A 15,929-nucleotide genomic window follows, 5' to 3' on the forward strand; every position below is an offset into this window, starting at 1 on the left:
GTAAGTGTATTTGCAGACAAACCCACAGTAAATGACAAAGAAACAAGTAAAATTCACCCTAAAAGCGCTCTATGACTTTATTGAATGATATGAAGGTATATGTTGTCTTTGGTCGGCTAACAGTGTTAGAGAAAGGCCTCCAGTTATTAAAACTGACAGAACGGCAGACCCGACTACTTATCGCTTATTTTGTTATAAGTGATAACAGAAACAGATACTAACACAAGTTGATTGCTCTTTTTAACAATAACTTACTTAAGTCTAGGAAAAACTAGATCAGGTTTGAATAAAATACAATATTTGCAAAATATTACTCTTTACATGCGTTTTGCAGAAATGTCAAATATATATGGATGCCTTTATTGTTTTATTCTTAGTTTTTCATTCGCATACGGTGATATCGAAACAGATAAACATATTTTAAGTGTATAGCTCTTCTTTTCCGGACACATATAGTCATATAACTTATCAATGTGTTGCGGCCTGATGGAAATATATAAATCTTTTTGCATAGTACTCTGATTGCTCTATATGTTAACCGTTGTTCGCAAATCATGTGTGTGCCTCGTTTTAAGTGATTACATGCATTAATTGAATTATTGGAATTACATATTGAATAAGATTTCGATTGCTAGAAGTACTTATAAAACCGTCTTGTTTATTCCTTGTATTCAAGCTTGGAAGAGAACATCCGTTTGCAATCTTGATTTTTAGGACCTTTATATCTAGTGGATATGTTAGGTCAATTTTTTTTTATCGGACAACGGACGATATGAAGCACATTTCAGCTAAGATAATGCGGTATTGGCGTTTCAATTAATTTCTTATCTTACTTGTACTGTTGTCTTGAGAAAAGTAAGTCCGTTCCATCCATGTCTTATTTAATTACTTCTCTTAAATTTTCCCATACAGACGTCTATGATTTCCCAGAACGAAACATTTGTGAAATTAACCGTAGGGGTCTCGCTGTATCTTCTCAGAACTTGAATGCGAAATAATCTTAAATCAACTGCATTTTGCAAGAAGACATGAACACAGAAAAATATTGCAAGCATACCTTCAAACTTCAGCGTTTTGTCAAATGTTCACAACAAGAATGTCTTTACCTTGATAATACACTTGTGTTGTATGTTTCATATGCCACGACAATACTCCTCAAAAGCAACGCTCACTTTAAGTTTAAAACAAAAACAGTTCTGTATGGAGTATAATCAGAATAAAGGTGAATATTGTTTTGTAATGTAATAACGTATCAGTGTAACTATATATAAATTATATTATGAATATTCTTATTTCAGTACGATTTAAGGATGATACATTATGCGGATGAAAAAACAACCATATATAATCCTCTGTAACGTACGTGTCAATGTTTTGTAACGCTGCATTAATGTCTGAGGTAGAACATCTTACACAACTGTAAGCAGAGAAGTCTATGCTCATCAAAGTGGTTATACTTCTAATGACTTTGATTAGTATTTGCTGCACTGCTTGGACATCATGCACAAATAATATATTTCTATCATATTTACAGTTTCCATCTTTAGGTGTTTCATCACCTAAAATTGTCACGCGTTCAAAACAGCGTTATTTTCTTCAAAAATAATGTTTAACTAATGTTCTGCTTGATGCAGTAAATAAGTCGCAATGAAGTCTACGATTACATTTGGAGAGAGATATTGCATTTCTTCTGATAGAACGTATATTCGTATGAGTCGCTGCCGTCGTTCATAAGAATAGAAGAATGTGGCGATGTTGGCGATATGTCTGCTTGATTGACGTCTTATAACGCGGGGTGCTGATGAGTTTTTCAATTCATTTAGAATTATGTATTTGGCCTTGTTAGTTGAAACGTTTTATAGGTTAATAAATCAATATAAACCGCTGCAGTGATCTTTATTATTGTTTATGAATGTATGAATTTTTATTTATATAAAGATCTTCGTGACTAAATCTCGTCAATCCTATTGCAATTGTTAGATGTTAGCCTTGTTTGGCCTGCACTTTCAAACCATTGCAAGAAGCACACCTTTGGCTTAAAATGTATTTACAATGTAGGGTAAGATAAAAACGTGCTTTTCAGAATACGTGTTGATTTTGGTTATGTTATTTTTTGAATTTTCGGAAAAGTCGACATTAATTATAGATAAATTACCATTTTTTCTGAAGTAAACAAATTCTTGAAAGGTTTTCAACTTTCGAATCAGCAAAAGATGATCTCCATTTATACAATACATAGTTCAATAAATATAAATATGTTTGTTGCGACTATACTTCACTGACATATGACCAAAGCAATCTCGACGAATCATTTCGTAATCCTCTGTTCAATATTTATTTCAAACACAAACACTTTAGACAGCCAATAAAATGCTGTCACGTAAACCGTCATTACTAAATATATTAAGGTGAATATTTGATGGCTCCTTAATTATAACCTTTGAAATTATCGCAGTCAATGATTGGTATTGGGAGAACTGGGAGGCAACTGCGTTAATTGAACTTGACACGTGACCACAATAACATTTAGCCAATACCTATATTATAAATAATATTCGGATTATAATTATTTAAAAGCGAACAGTTGTGCAAATATTATGTTATAATATTATACAGATTTTAAAATCCACTTGTTCGTGTTTCACAAATGTATGTTGCTTGGTTCATTGAGTTGAGTGCAGCCAGGTGTTGACACGCTATTTGCTTGCAACAGACTCTGAACAAACTCCTCATTATTTATTATAGGTCATAATAGCGGCAATCTTTTGTCAAAGACAAACACAGAACATCACCGTATTTTACAGCTGGACTAAATTTGATATTTTTTAGAAACATTAGTCACTATAAACACATATATAACTCTAAATAGATAGAAATGTATGCATTGCTATCGTCATATTAATTATGCCGCATTTTAATGGCTATTTACACAGTTGTATGCTGTTGTTTGATTTGTAAACATTTCATGTATTCATATTCGTAGAAGCAGAATGTGCCAAAACAAATGAACCAACACTCGGTAAAGGATCGTATTCGGTGAACGACATCACATGGTTGTTTGTTTTATGATGTGACTGTCATAATAAACTATTACATAATAGCCTGAGAACATTCCATTCAAATTGGCAACGCCTAACAGTCATATATCATACCAGCAAATAAATCAGATGTCTTTAGTTTGTAAACTTAGTCTTTTATCGCTTATGTGAATTATGAGAAACCTGATAACATCTGATCATGTGTTTTATGGGAGTAACTTCCGAGTGTGAATCATACAACTTTATAAGCTAGTCAGAACAAATAAATATCTGTCAAAAATGTGATTTCATAATCTATATAAGAACAATTACACTGTTAAAAAATATTTCGTTACGATTAGGATACAGAGTATGTGTGAAATATCCATGCATCTGACTAAAAGATCGAGGTCCCAGTAAGTTGTAACTTTAGCCTTGGTATAGTTTGCCCAGACTGTTTCACCATGGATCAGGCTATCTCGCGCGATACCTGTGCTAATAGTTAAATAAATAATGTGCTGCCTTGATTTCAAGGGTAGAATATAGACTATGTGGGGAATGTATATATATATCATATAATAATGTCCTTTATCAGGCAATTTTACAACAACTTGTAAAAAATGATCACCATTTGGAGACGGAGGTTCCGTGCAATATCTGTGCCCCATGGCTCGGAGTCATGAAAAAAAATCTGTGCTCAAAATCTGGTCATGATACAGCTGCACAGACTGCAAGTTCATCATCCAACCGGCCATTTTAAATAACATGCATCATATGGTCATAATATTGAGAGAACGTTTTGCACGCTATAACTGCAGCTCGAGCTAAAATGCAAAGGTCAAGCTCACTATCTGATTTTTGAAATACGAATGTCATTTTTTCACAAAATGCATGTCTTGACTATAAGCCTCGATTTTTTTTAACGCATATACGATTGCATATTTTTTGCATTTCTTTGAAATATTGTATTATTTTAGAATAGTGTACCTAAGATAAATATTGTCTTACTTTATGTTTATGCCCGGTTTAGGTCCGCATAATACAATTATAGAAGCTATCAAGAATGTATGAATAGGTCAAGATTATCTTATGCAAACGTCACCATCAGGGTAACGAATAGCTAAGATTCATTATTCAGTTGCGCTTGTATTGCATTTTGATGCTGACACTGGCGATTGTTAAAAACCCAAACAGTATTGTAATATCATTTACTATTTAAATATATAAATATATATATATATATATATATATATATATATATATATATATATATATATATATATATATATATATATATATATTATTTATAACACGTGATATGAAACATCATTCTTAATATGTTTTGGATATGAACTTACGTTGGGAGTGGATATTGTTTGTGTAAAGGTGTGGCAGTTCCGATAAAAATCTTTGATAATGCACTAGTTATCAACGTTATGGAAATCTCCGATACAATATAATAAATTAAAAAAACTACCTCCGACCCAATGCCATTCCAGTGACCAGCCAGGCAGCTCTTAACATTATATGGACATTAGTATTCGGCATCGATCAATTTACGATTTGAGGCTGTATATATGAGCACTATTATGACAATGTTTAACTTACACAAGTGAACATTTGTACAAGGTTTTGTCCTAAAAATGCGTCACAATAAAAAGAATTGTGATCCAAATAAATATATATTGCGACAAAACAAACTTGCACAACATAATATACAACACACTGAACACAACACACTATAACATTTACACCACCTTACCCAAATTAATACCCATGACATAGATTTCCTTTGCGAGTTTAAATGTGCATTTAATGTTCTTGCATAAATCTATAGAAGTTCTAAAGATAGAAACTTTGATAAATTTAGGGTTGTAATAAAAAATAATTCATTTGAATTTTCCGAACAATTTCAAAACCCTTATGTTCAAGTTATTAGAACTTAAACCGTTTGCCACTTTATTACAATCGGGTGAAAGAGGTCTTATTAACTCACCAGATGTATAACCGATTGGTTTTGTTGATATTAGTTAGAACGACCGTACAATTGTTATGAATCTCTACAGGTGTCTGAAATTGTTTATTATCGTCTATCATAATTTACGTCAATTAAACGCGTTAAGATGCCAACTCGGACCAATTCTTCATCTTTATGTTATTACAAACACGTGGGAATAATGATTTCCATGAGAATAAAATAAAATAAAAACGCAATATTCCATTAAACGATAAAACCGTAAAAATAATAGCGTAATAATTATTTTTCAAATGATTGTTGGACTTTACTAACTTAAAGACAAATAAGTCATACTAAATCCAAAATCTATGTATTTGCTTAAGTTAATGAAAGGAGTACATCTTGTTGTACATTTCTTCAGGTAATCAATGTGTTATTTTGTAATGTCAACTCAACATTATAATTACACGTGCTATGGGATATTATTGTTTTGTTTTCTCTCATAATCTCAAATATTTTGTTTTAGTCTTAAAATGCTCCGGTGAAATACCAGCTCGGAGCAGCTTATATTTTAAGAGACGATTCAAACACCCTAACTTATATTTTATTTGATAGTATAATGTACATCTCATAAAGTGTTTTTTTTAAATATGAACCATTAAGTGATTAAAATGACGGACATGACCTTTAACAACGGAACTTGGACGCTTGGATCAGTACAACAATGTAAGCATGATACGATTCAGTAGTCAGTTGACAACGTCTTTAAGACAACTATGTGACTTTATTCTGGTATTCGATACGATATTAAAAAGATAGTAGCGAGTCGAATACGTTTCTACTGTTTTTGATATACTTAGAAATATTCTTAGTTCGGAATATCTGCATTACATAGGCGGATATATTTGTTTCACTAACATCTAAATATGTCATTCTAAACAATTGTTAAAATGTTTTACCCATAATTAGTTGACTATCAATATAACATCTTGACTGCACGAGTTCATCTCTATGCCGTAGTGCCAAAGAAAAAAGCCCCCGCTCCGCAAAAAAAACAACAGCAAAAAAACCCACAAAAAACAACAACAACACCAACATATGTGATACACAATTTGAGTGAACTGATATTCACTAACATCTTATCGCTTATGTCCCCGCAATAATCTATAACCGCCTATTTAATTAAATAGATTGAAGTTATCAAATGTAAAAAATGTATTCATATACCAAGGAATATTTTGGTGAGGTATTTTTATTTGTCAGTTACATATTTTTTTAATTGGATGCTGATGAATTTAATCGTTTGCAAAATTGGATATGTGGATGTAATAGGAACTTTATTTTGTATTCATTGTTGAACAGTGTTCCGTATATCTCATCAATCCTTAATACCGAATAATATATGCCTTATTGAATCATGCTGACTCGGTTTATTGCTCTTTTTTGTGTGAGAAAGGGTAAAGTTTCCTCTCAGTCCTGTTGCAACTAGGTTCTTTGATTGAAACCATTGGTAATGTAAAGACATTTTTATATTTTTCTAAAAGTTGCATTTTTACCAAGTTATTTGTAGATTGAATGCACCGAAAGTATTGTTTATAGTGTCGGTTACGTAATATATAGAGCCCCCCCCCCCCCCTCAAAATGTATTCCTCGTCAATTAAAGGTCAACACTTGGTGTGGGTGTGGTAAAAACTTCATTTTTAATTTTATTTGACAAAACTTGCATATATTTTATATTACCAAAGATTAATGTTAATCATTGATAAATAGCCATACTGAAACGTTTACTCGAGTTAGAGATCATTTACCATATTTGACGATGACTTGTAACCGATTGTTTCTTCCAAAACGCCGAAATAGACCTTAAAATCGCGTTGATACTCGTACTGATATTTATATTACGAGCATAGATAGATAGCAAGTGTCCAAGGTGAATAAGAGTGAAATGATATTTAAAAAAAATTAATTAATTTTATTGTGCAGTGCGGGTTATCGATACATTATTTCTTTAATATATAATTGGTTCTAATGACGCAGCAAAAAATTATGTATTTATTATTTATATCACATCCTACATATTGTTGACTCGCAAAACATTCACGTTCGTGTAACTGGTTTTGCTTTTCCACTAGAATGTTAACATGTTGATTGTATTGCATTGTTTATAAATGCGACACACCACTCTTATTTATCGTATACAGTTATTTTATGACACGTATATGTACCAGAGAACTTTGTTTATGGAAATAAATGTGTAATCTTTGAGCCAAATGAAAATATAGCTTTTTTACCATTGACCTTGAAATATTTCCTCGATGTTTAACCGTGGAGGCACTGATGAAAGTAACCATGGTTACTTTGTTGATTTGCCAATAGGTGATTCTTTAATGTATGTCTGCGAGTTTGATATAGCAGAACTTTATATAAGCGGTAAACGACCGATACACTCTCCAAGAATTATCAGGCGTCTGTCATAATGGCATAGACTTATTCGCTACGAAGCGTTTTGTATTCATGCAATTACACTATTTGTAATAATTACATGACAAACAAAACCCAAATCTGGTTTTACTTTTGAATACAAAAATTTCGGAAGTAAACCTAGAATTCAAATATTATTGTGGGCATGTTTTCCATTTAGCATTTAAGCTTTAAAAGGAACGGATGCTATAAAACAAACGTTTGAACGTTAAATGGTTCAGATAACGATTATTTGCGATGCGTTTTGCATTACGAAGTATTACTTCGTTCTTAAGACATGCTCTAAATTTTACAATAAATTATATGTTCACTAACACACAAGTTTAAACAACAGTACCAATTTAACGGAAACAATAGACCATTATTTTGACCATGATTACACTTTAGACGATTTAAATTCTGTTGTTTAAATAAGAACACCAATTCAAGTATTGTATTGCTCGTTTTAAGATATGATTTTATCTAAATCGAACTGATAGCAATTGAACTACGTTAGTGAAGTTACTATATAGTTCCTACAGATCATCTATATTTCCGTTTTATATAGGTGATACACAATTGGCTAATACTTAATTTAAACTTCATTACAGTAAAAATCACATTATAGTATGTATGTGTTAATAGTATCGTTCTATGTAAGTTCACAATCATAAGTTATTTATAGCATGCCTTTGTAAGTGGTGCTATTTTTAACAAACATGTATTGTACAGCTATTGCAGAAATACTCATACCATATTCCTTACGTATGATATTGCGTGAAATACAAGTATAAAACTTAAATACTTTGAGTGAAAACTAGTCCACATTGCTCATCTATAAATTTATTGTTTATATGTGAATGTCAAGTGGGAAATAATTACCGTTTTTTGATACTCATACTGATATTTATATTACTAGCATAGACAGATAGCAAGTGTGCAAGGTGAATAAGAGTTTTAAAAAACTTACTTTTATTTCAACCATACAGATTAATATTTGTTTAAGCAACACGTATTTGGAGACTTTTCTAACTCAACTATTGGCAAACTTAAATATATCAATGAATACATATTTTGATTTATAATTGTACATGTGATCATTTGACTAAATTATGTGCATGCGCACGATAACATCATTTATTCGTGACGATCAGACGCTTTACCACATGGGGAAGAGTCTGCAATTTTCAAATTGCGCGATTGCACTCGTAATTACGAGCCATATTGATTTTTTTAAATTAATTCCTAAGTTTTTCTGGTGCTTGAACCCATCTTTTGAATGATGAAATTGAAATAAAATTAGAATTTTATTTCACCATGTTCACGTGCAAAAAAGATTAAACCACACCTACCACACGTGCAAAAGCATCCGATCGTAACGGATAATGATTGTTTCGTGAACTTGCACAGAATGTTTTCAAGTGATCACACACACACAATTTAAAATCATAGTATTTACTAATATTGAGATTTTTAAGTTTGAAAAGCGTTGCGTTAAAAAAGTCTTTAAGAGTGTGTGTTCTACTGTGATCATAGAAATTTACTTTGTTTCTTTTCTATTCAGTACAATTTATGAATGACGAATGTTTCTATATCCCAATCGAAGTTCTTTCTCCTCTGTATTGCTGAAATATAAAATAATCTTGTAGAGGCCATGCAATTCTTTATATAATATATTTCATTCATGTCATTATTATATTTCAATGCAACATATTTATGTATTCATTATTGATTAACCTTTCTTAAACTTGTATCATTACTTGTATATGCATATGTATTTTCATTAATACAAATGTGTAGGCTATGAGCTTATATAAGCTTTATTGCTGAATAAATGTTGTCGTTGTTCTTGCTTCTGTTTTTGTTGTTCTTGTTTAGTGTAGATATCAATAGTATTATGCGCGATCTGTATTCACATATATTTACCATGTACATTTCCAAATGCGTTTTAAACACTATTTGCTACCAGGTTATTTTTTTGCATTAATTTAATTTCTAGTTTATATATATCATGGAACTTGTTCTGCATTTTTGGTAAATTCTTTTTTCTCTATATTTATTTTATAACTTTCTAAAATCAAACCCTGCATAACCACCACTGAACCCTTTAAAATATACCCATATGCTGTATGCATCGCTGGAATTTTCGAGTTTAATACAATCACATCATACTTTTTTATTTATTTGAAATGCATGTAGTATAATTCTAGTTGAATAAACTTTAAATGATATATAAGAAACTGATAGCATTTGTATTAAGTTTCATACTTGAATAACGCAAGTCCGGAGAGTCAGCTTTTAGATTGACGATTTGACATTACGCTGCTTCCGCGAGATCCGTTATTGCTAAGTCACCCTTCAATACACAAGTATATGATCTAGTAGACAATAAATGGTCTTGACAATCGAGAAGATAAATAAGTGCATTGTCCAGTGTAGACAATTAAATCAAATTAAGTCACTTAAGCCATTTTAGTTTGACATGAGAATGCATTTTCAATACTAATACAGAACATTTAGTTCCTACTGAACATATGTGTGCCAAGTGAGTTTGGGTGATTTTAAAATAAAATAATATATACCATGCAAATTTAGCCGTTGAAGAAGGAATTCATCTACAGAAGTGTACATGGCTACATTCCGGTTTACTTTATTAAAGAGCCAGTTTGTGTCCTCACACTTTAGCTTTGATTGAATACTTTTTATTTGACTTTAAGAAACAAAATAATAATCATATTTCATAACATATAGAATAACATAATATTTCTTTGATAAGAACAATGTTGTATGTTTCACATCTTGGATATGGGTCCATAAACTAAAGTTTTATTTTAATTGAAAAAAGTATATCTTAACATCTTCGAAGTCGTTTTTAAACACAAATCTTTCAATAAAACAAAAAATGGGATTATCATCTTGCTTTGCCAGCCTAGGGGCTAATGTTTTAAAAATTAAGGTGATCTTATAATGAATTAAAGACATATTTTAAAACAACGTTACAGCGAACGGGAAAGGCAGGTTATTAGTTTAAAAAAGCATTCTTTCTATATAGTACAAACGAAAATTTCAACGTTTTTACAATTCGCAGACAAGTGCATTTGCTTTAACTGTAATCCTTATCAACGTTGCAGCTATGTCGCAAATGAACTGGCGCTCAACAACACTGTTAGGGAAACTCAATTTTGTGTATATTGAAATTTACTTTCATCCAATTTTCTTATATATTACGATTTTCTGGAAGCGTACATGGATTCCATTATTGCCATCGGCGCTTATAAATGAATGCATTACCCAAGAGAGCGCCATGCAATGTGGCAGGGTATTGTTTAAAGAAAAGAGAAAAAGGTAAGTGAGCGTTAGAACCTGAACGCTGTTATAGTGTGAACATTTTCAAGAAGCAATATAAAACATTTAAATATGTTGACAGTTCATTTCAACAAACGTTGCAATTTCAGAACAACTACCAAAAAACGACGGCATTACAGATTGTAATCATCAGAATTTCGCTCCGAATGGTGTGCCATTCGTTTCATTTTTGATAAATTGCCGATATAACCCAAACGTAATTTTTTTGTAATTATTTATGACGTGTATATAGAAAGATCCACACGAATAAAACGCAGCTTGTAGCACATGGCATGTCTTATTTACCAGTTACTTTCACCGGAAGTGAAGATTAAAAAAATAGGGGCATATCATCTGAAAAGATGTGCAAAGTAGTTTCTTAATGAATACCCTTTGAGTGTTTTCCTATAAGCTTTGGAAAAGTTTTGCTCAATTGCTAAATAGCAGCTCTGATATGTTTGAAGATGTATTGATCGGGTAATGACCTTTACACTCGCAGCCCTTGCCTAATCTACTAAATTTCCAACGCCGAGCCCTTTTACTGGCCCCCTTTGTTCCCAAATAATTCGACAATCAAGATTTACTCAGGTTATTGATATGTAGTTATATCTTGAGAACACGAATCATAATCGAAAATCAAGAGCTATTAGCCAAAACAGCATATATGTACAGGATACCAACAGGGTGCAGGATCAACGAGGTTTTCGGTGGTTTACACACGGGCTGGACATTTATTAAAATGAATATGCAAAACTAAACAGTCCATAAAATAGAGTTTTTCTTGCAGTTTGTGCCGATATCTTAAAATTTAAGAATAAATCCTTTAATACGTCTGAAATCGTTGCCAAAATTTCACGTTGAATGCATGTAGATGAGTGCGCTAAACATCGACATTTGGTCCAATAACACAAGCTTATTAAATATAGTAATTCCGATGTATTTCACATTGCCATAAGCACTATAAAAACTGTCTTTTATGAACGAGTTAATAATTTTAAGAAAAAATATGTTTTAAAAAGTTATTTGAAAAGCACAAAGCACAACTAACCGGTGTGTTTACAACCCTTAAAGTCCAATTGTCAACCACACAAAGTCACGTGATCCTGCACCCTCACAATGAGCGTTTTGATTAGTTTGAGAAGTAAATGTTAAAGATTGTTATTTTGTATAAATGATTGACAACAAAAAGTAATGACTTGGTCTAACACTTTCTAATCATTTGTAGCCCTGCAATTACGGACTGGCAACGTACTATATTAAGTAAAATACTACGAGTGCCAAACTTCCAGTCACATAAGTGACCATTCAGAAGGCTTTCATAAATCACTATGCCATTTCGTGCATTTCACAAGTACTCATTTGTCTAATACAAATGCATTGAACGTGATAATGCCAATGAGGATCACATTATACGATTATATAATTATATAGAATTGTTTTAGAGTGCGATGAAGTAAATATATTTATCAAACAAATGTAGCAAACGATCCAGAAAAGCCATATTAAATAATTGGGCAAAATATGCTTGTTAACGGATAATTTGTGTGTGTGAAGTGTTCAGTGTTGAAGTTGAAGTAAGTAAATATAGATAGATTCAACCGATTCGATTTTTTACGCAACAAGATTTTTATCTTCTGATTCGAGTTAACTTGAACATGTTTTTATTCCTGTTATTACTTGATTAAACACTTGTTCAAGATCTGAGACTCCAATAATATGAACTCATAGCAAACATTGCTATTTCAAGAATATGTAGAAAATTCAAGCATCGAAGCCAAACAATTATGTTTTGAGAAGTAGTCGGCTGTTATATGTCATTTCGTTAAAAAGATATTGTATGTAAAAAACATTCATAAAATATATTATCATGACAAAAGAATTGGTCAAAACCTGTGTTTTACTAATTTGCATGACAGAAATTATGATTCATAAGTGTTACATGTATTTCATATATCACACTGCTATTTGTCGATGTTATAGCAGAAGTTATTCTTATCATTTGTTAATCACTCACTGTTTAAAGTACAGATGGGTAGCAATAAAATCACGTGCATTTCTCTAAACAATGTCCTATAATTCTCGGAAACATCAGGCTCCGCAAATTATTATTTCAGACACACACAAAAACCCCGCTATATTGCCTACTTTGTCCCCACAAACAGCTCGTGTTTTGTTTGAATTGGCTGCAATCAGGAAGGGCTCCAGGTATGCATGTCTTGAGGAACAATAAGAGGGGCGCGGGGGTATAATGTACTGACATCCTAATATTCAAATGAGGGCAATTAACTAATCAATAAATAAAAAAGATATACTAGTATTATCGTTGTGTTCGAACAAATCTCATCCAAACAATAGCCCAAGCCAAGTTCTAATCTGGGTCAAGTTCATCGAACAACCAGGTAACCACATCAATTCTCCAATCTTTTAATTACATAAATAAATAAATATTGGTGAAACTGTATTTTAATGTTTATCTTGAAAATATAACGGCCTAATTCGAATCTGGGCCACGTGCGTCCAACAGCTAGGTCACCAAGTCAAAACATATGCAAATTGTTACAACTCTCGAGGCTACAATAATGAGTAAGTCTTAAAGAGACCTTTTCACGTTTTGGTAAATTGATCAAATAAAAAAAAATTGTTTCAGGTTCGCACATTTTTGTTTTAGTTATGATATTTGTGATTTACCATGCTCTAAAATATCCAATATATGCATCGTTTGACGATTTAAAAACCTGAAAATTAAAAAGCGTTGCAACGCGAAACGATTGAATTATTTTGAGAGCTCTGTTGTTGTCATTATATTATGTGACACTACTAGGATTGCTTATATAAAGTATAAAATACATCACTCATTGTATGAGTACGGATTGCCGAGTGGTCAAAGGGTTACACTTTTATTCCGGGAGTCAGTTTATTCTTGTTTTTGCGAATCTGAATAGAAAGTGTTTGACCAAGTCATTACTTTTTGTTGTCAATCATTTATTCAAAATAACAACTCTTTCATTTCTTCTTCATTAAGTTGATCAATTCACCCACTTTATTTGCTAACGCGGTAGTTACTTTTTTAGATCGACTATATGTGTTTTAATAGCATATAAGCCAAAATCGTTCAAATAGATTTACGAAACCTACGCACAATTGTACGAGAATTATGTATGGAGTATCTGCATCGCGTGTCACGTTTACACATTCGTGTTTTCATTTTCTGTCTGCACATGTTTATTTGATTAAAATCATTATGGTTCATCAATCGTTAGTTAGCACATTTGCTTTTTTTTTTAAAGATTTAAACGTATTCAGCGAATCTATCTGTAACAATCAACCTTATGAAGAAAGCATTAATATTTCTGACATTCAGAAAGATAACATTTATTTTTCCGTATTCAAAGCGTTATCTTTTTTATTTCTCACTGTTTACTTAAACAAATGTAGCCTTTATTATTAATACCGCAGAGACTATGATTATATTAATTTTTGAGGTACATGTATAACCAATGAAACAAAAAGTGCAGTAGAAGCATGAGAGAACTAAAATTCGAAATTCACCATTCCAAACAGTTAAACATTCCGGTACATATTTTCCAATTAAATCCTTACATATAAACAGCCTGTTTAAGCGCACATAATGAACAAATGTTGGTTTCGGTGGATTATATTTTTTTCAATCCTGAATAAAAGAAAATATTTGTTCAGATCACACGTGAATTCAAATCGAGAATCTACCCGCATCTACTATATACAAGGGATATTTCTGAAAGTATTTTGAGTAACATTTTTTGTTCTAGTGAGGCACACATTAAATGGAGAAATATTAGGATTGCAATTTGCTAAAAGCATATCTATACAAATAAATTTGCGGTAACATTAATTTTTATTTATGTGTGTATTTTGTTTTAAACGTTACGCATAGAAATATGCACATCATCGATGATGCTTAATAAATATTTGTATATTAACTTAAATTCCCCCAAATTAATTGGAATATAAACTTCCAAATTATTAAAATTATAGAACGATTGAGTTCAGTTGTAATTCTAGCAACGGTCGGGTTAATGAAATGTGTAACTGAATCGGTTTAAGATGTCGATACGTATAAATCCCAGCAATATGGGATTGCTTATTAACGGATCCAATCCCATTAACAACGCAAACCAGATCGTTTTCGTTGAGAACAACCATACTTTGAAAACACATCGGTTTTATCGCCGTTCATAATTTCCGTCTATTCAACGCCTAAAGTTGCCATCCTTTGTCCGATTCGTGCTGTCGATGCGCGCAGTTGTAATATCACAAACACGTGGTTTTAATAACCGCCACGAACATATAATATTAAACAATATTTTTGAAATCGCACAGCTGCGATAGAGAAATAACGTTAACCTTTAAATTTTAAAACCGTTTCCGCTTATTGAAACCTCTGGATAGATTTTTTTAAGCAACCTGTTTATGCTTCATTCCTTTACATGTACGTCATCGCCTTTTTGGGGGCCATTTAGAAACATATTTGACAAATGCGTAATTTTGTATTGTATACACACTGATCAAATGTGTTCGTTTCAGACAAAGCTTTCTTCCCTAAAAATGTCCACAACCTAGAACACCTAACTGCATGTGTTTCATATACTGTTTTGTGTCATTAAATACATCAAGATTGTAACGAATGTGTTATGTTCAGAGAGCATCTTCTCGTCCAAAGTTTGGGCTATTCCCAATGTGATTTGAATATTAGTGTATGCACGTTTACCATTTACAATAATTATTAAAGATATGTGGTGGTCATTGAGTCAAAAGACTGCAGGTAACACATTCGGATCAAATTTTAATCGATGGAGTCGTTAATTCTACACATGTTGATGTTTAGTTCTGTGGATTTGTGCAGTAGTTTGTACTATGTTTTATTGCTATAAAGCGAATGATAACAATGCTTAATTCCAATTTCCTAAATATTTTTGCAATATGATGTTCAAAATGAGATATATTTATGCGGCATATCTCTTTGATGTTTTTTTTACAAAGAAAAAAATATGATTTGCGAAAAAACGTAATTTACACTACTTGCAAATTTTGCATTTTGTTTGTTTTGCTTTTGTTTAGAAATAGAAGACATCCACTGATTGACGGAATATACATACTGACAGGTTATGTCA

General features: G+C 31.8%; 1 protein-coding gene across 2 annotated transcripts in view; it reads right to left on the reverse strand.

Moving 5' to 3' along the window:
- Positions 1-15,929, reverse strand: part of LOC127870825 (uncharacterized) — an 86,181-nt gene that overhangs the window by 45,648 nt on the left and 24,604 nt on the right. The window lies entirely within an intron of this gene.

This window comes from Dreissena polymorpha, chromosome 3, assembly GCF_020536995.1.
Source record: "Dreissena polymorpha isolate Duluth1 chromosome 3, UMN_Dpol_1.0, whole genome shotgun sequence".
Classification (NCBI taxonomy): domain Eukaryota; kingdom Metazoa; phylum Mollusca; class Bivalvia; order Myida; family Dreissenidae; genus Dreissena; species Dreissena polymorpha.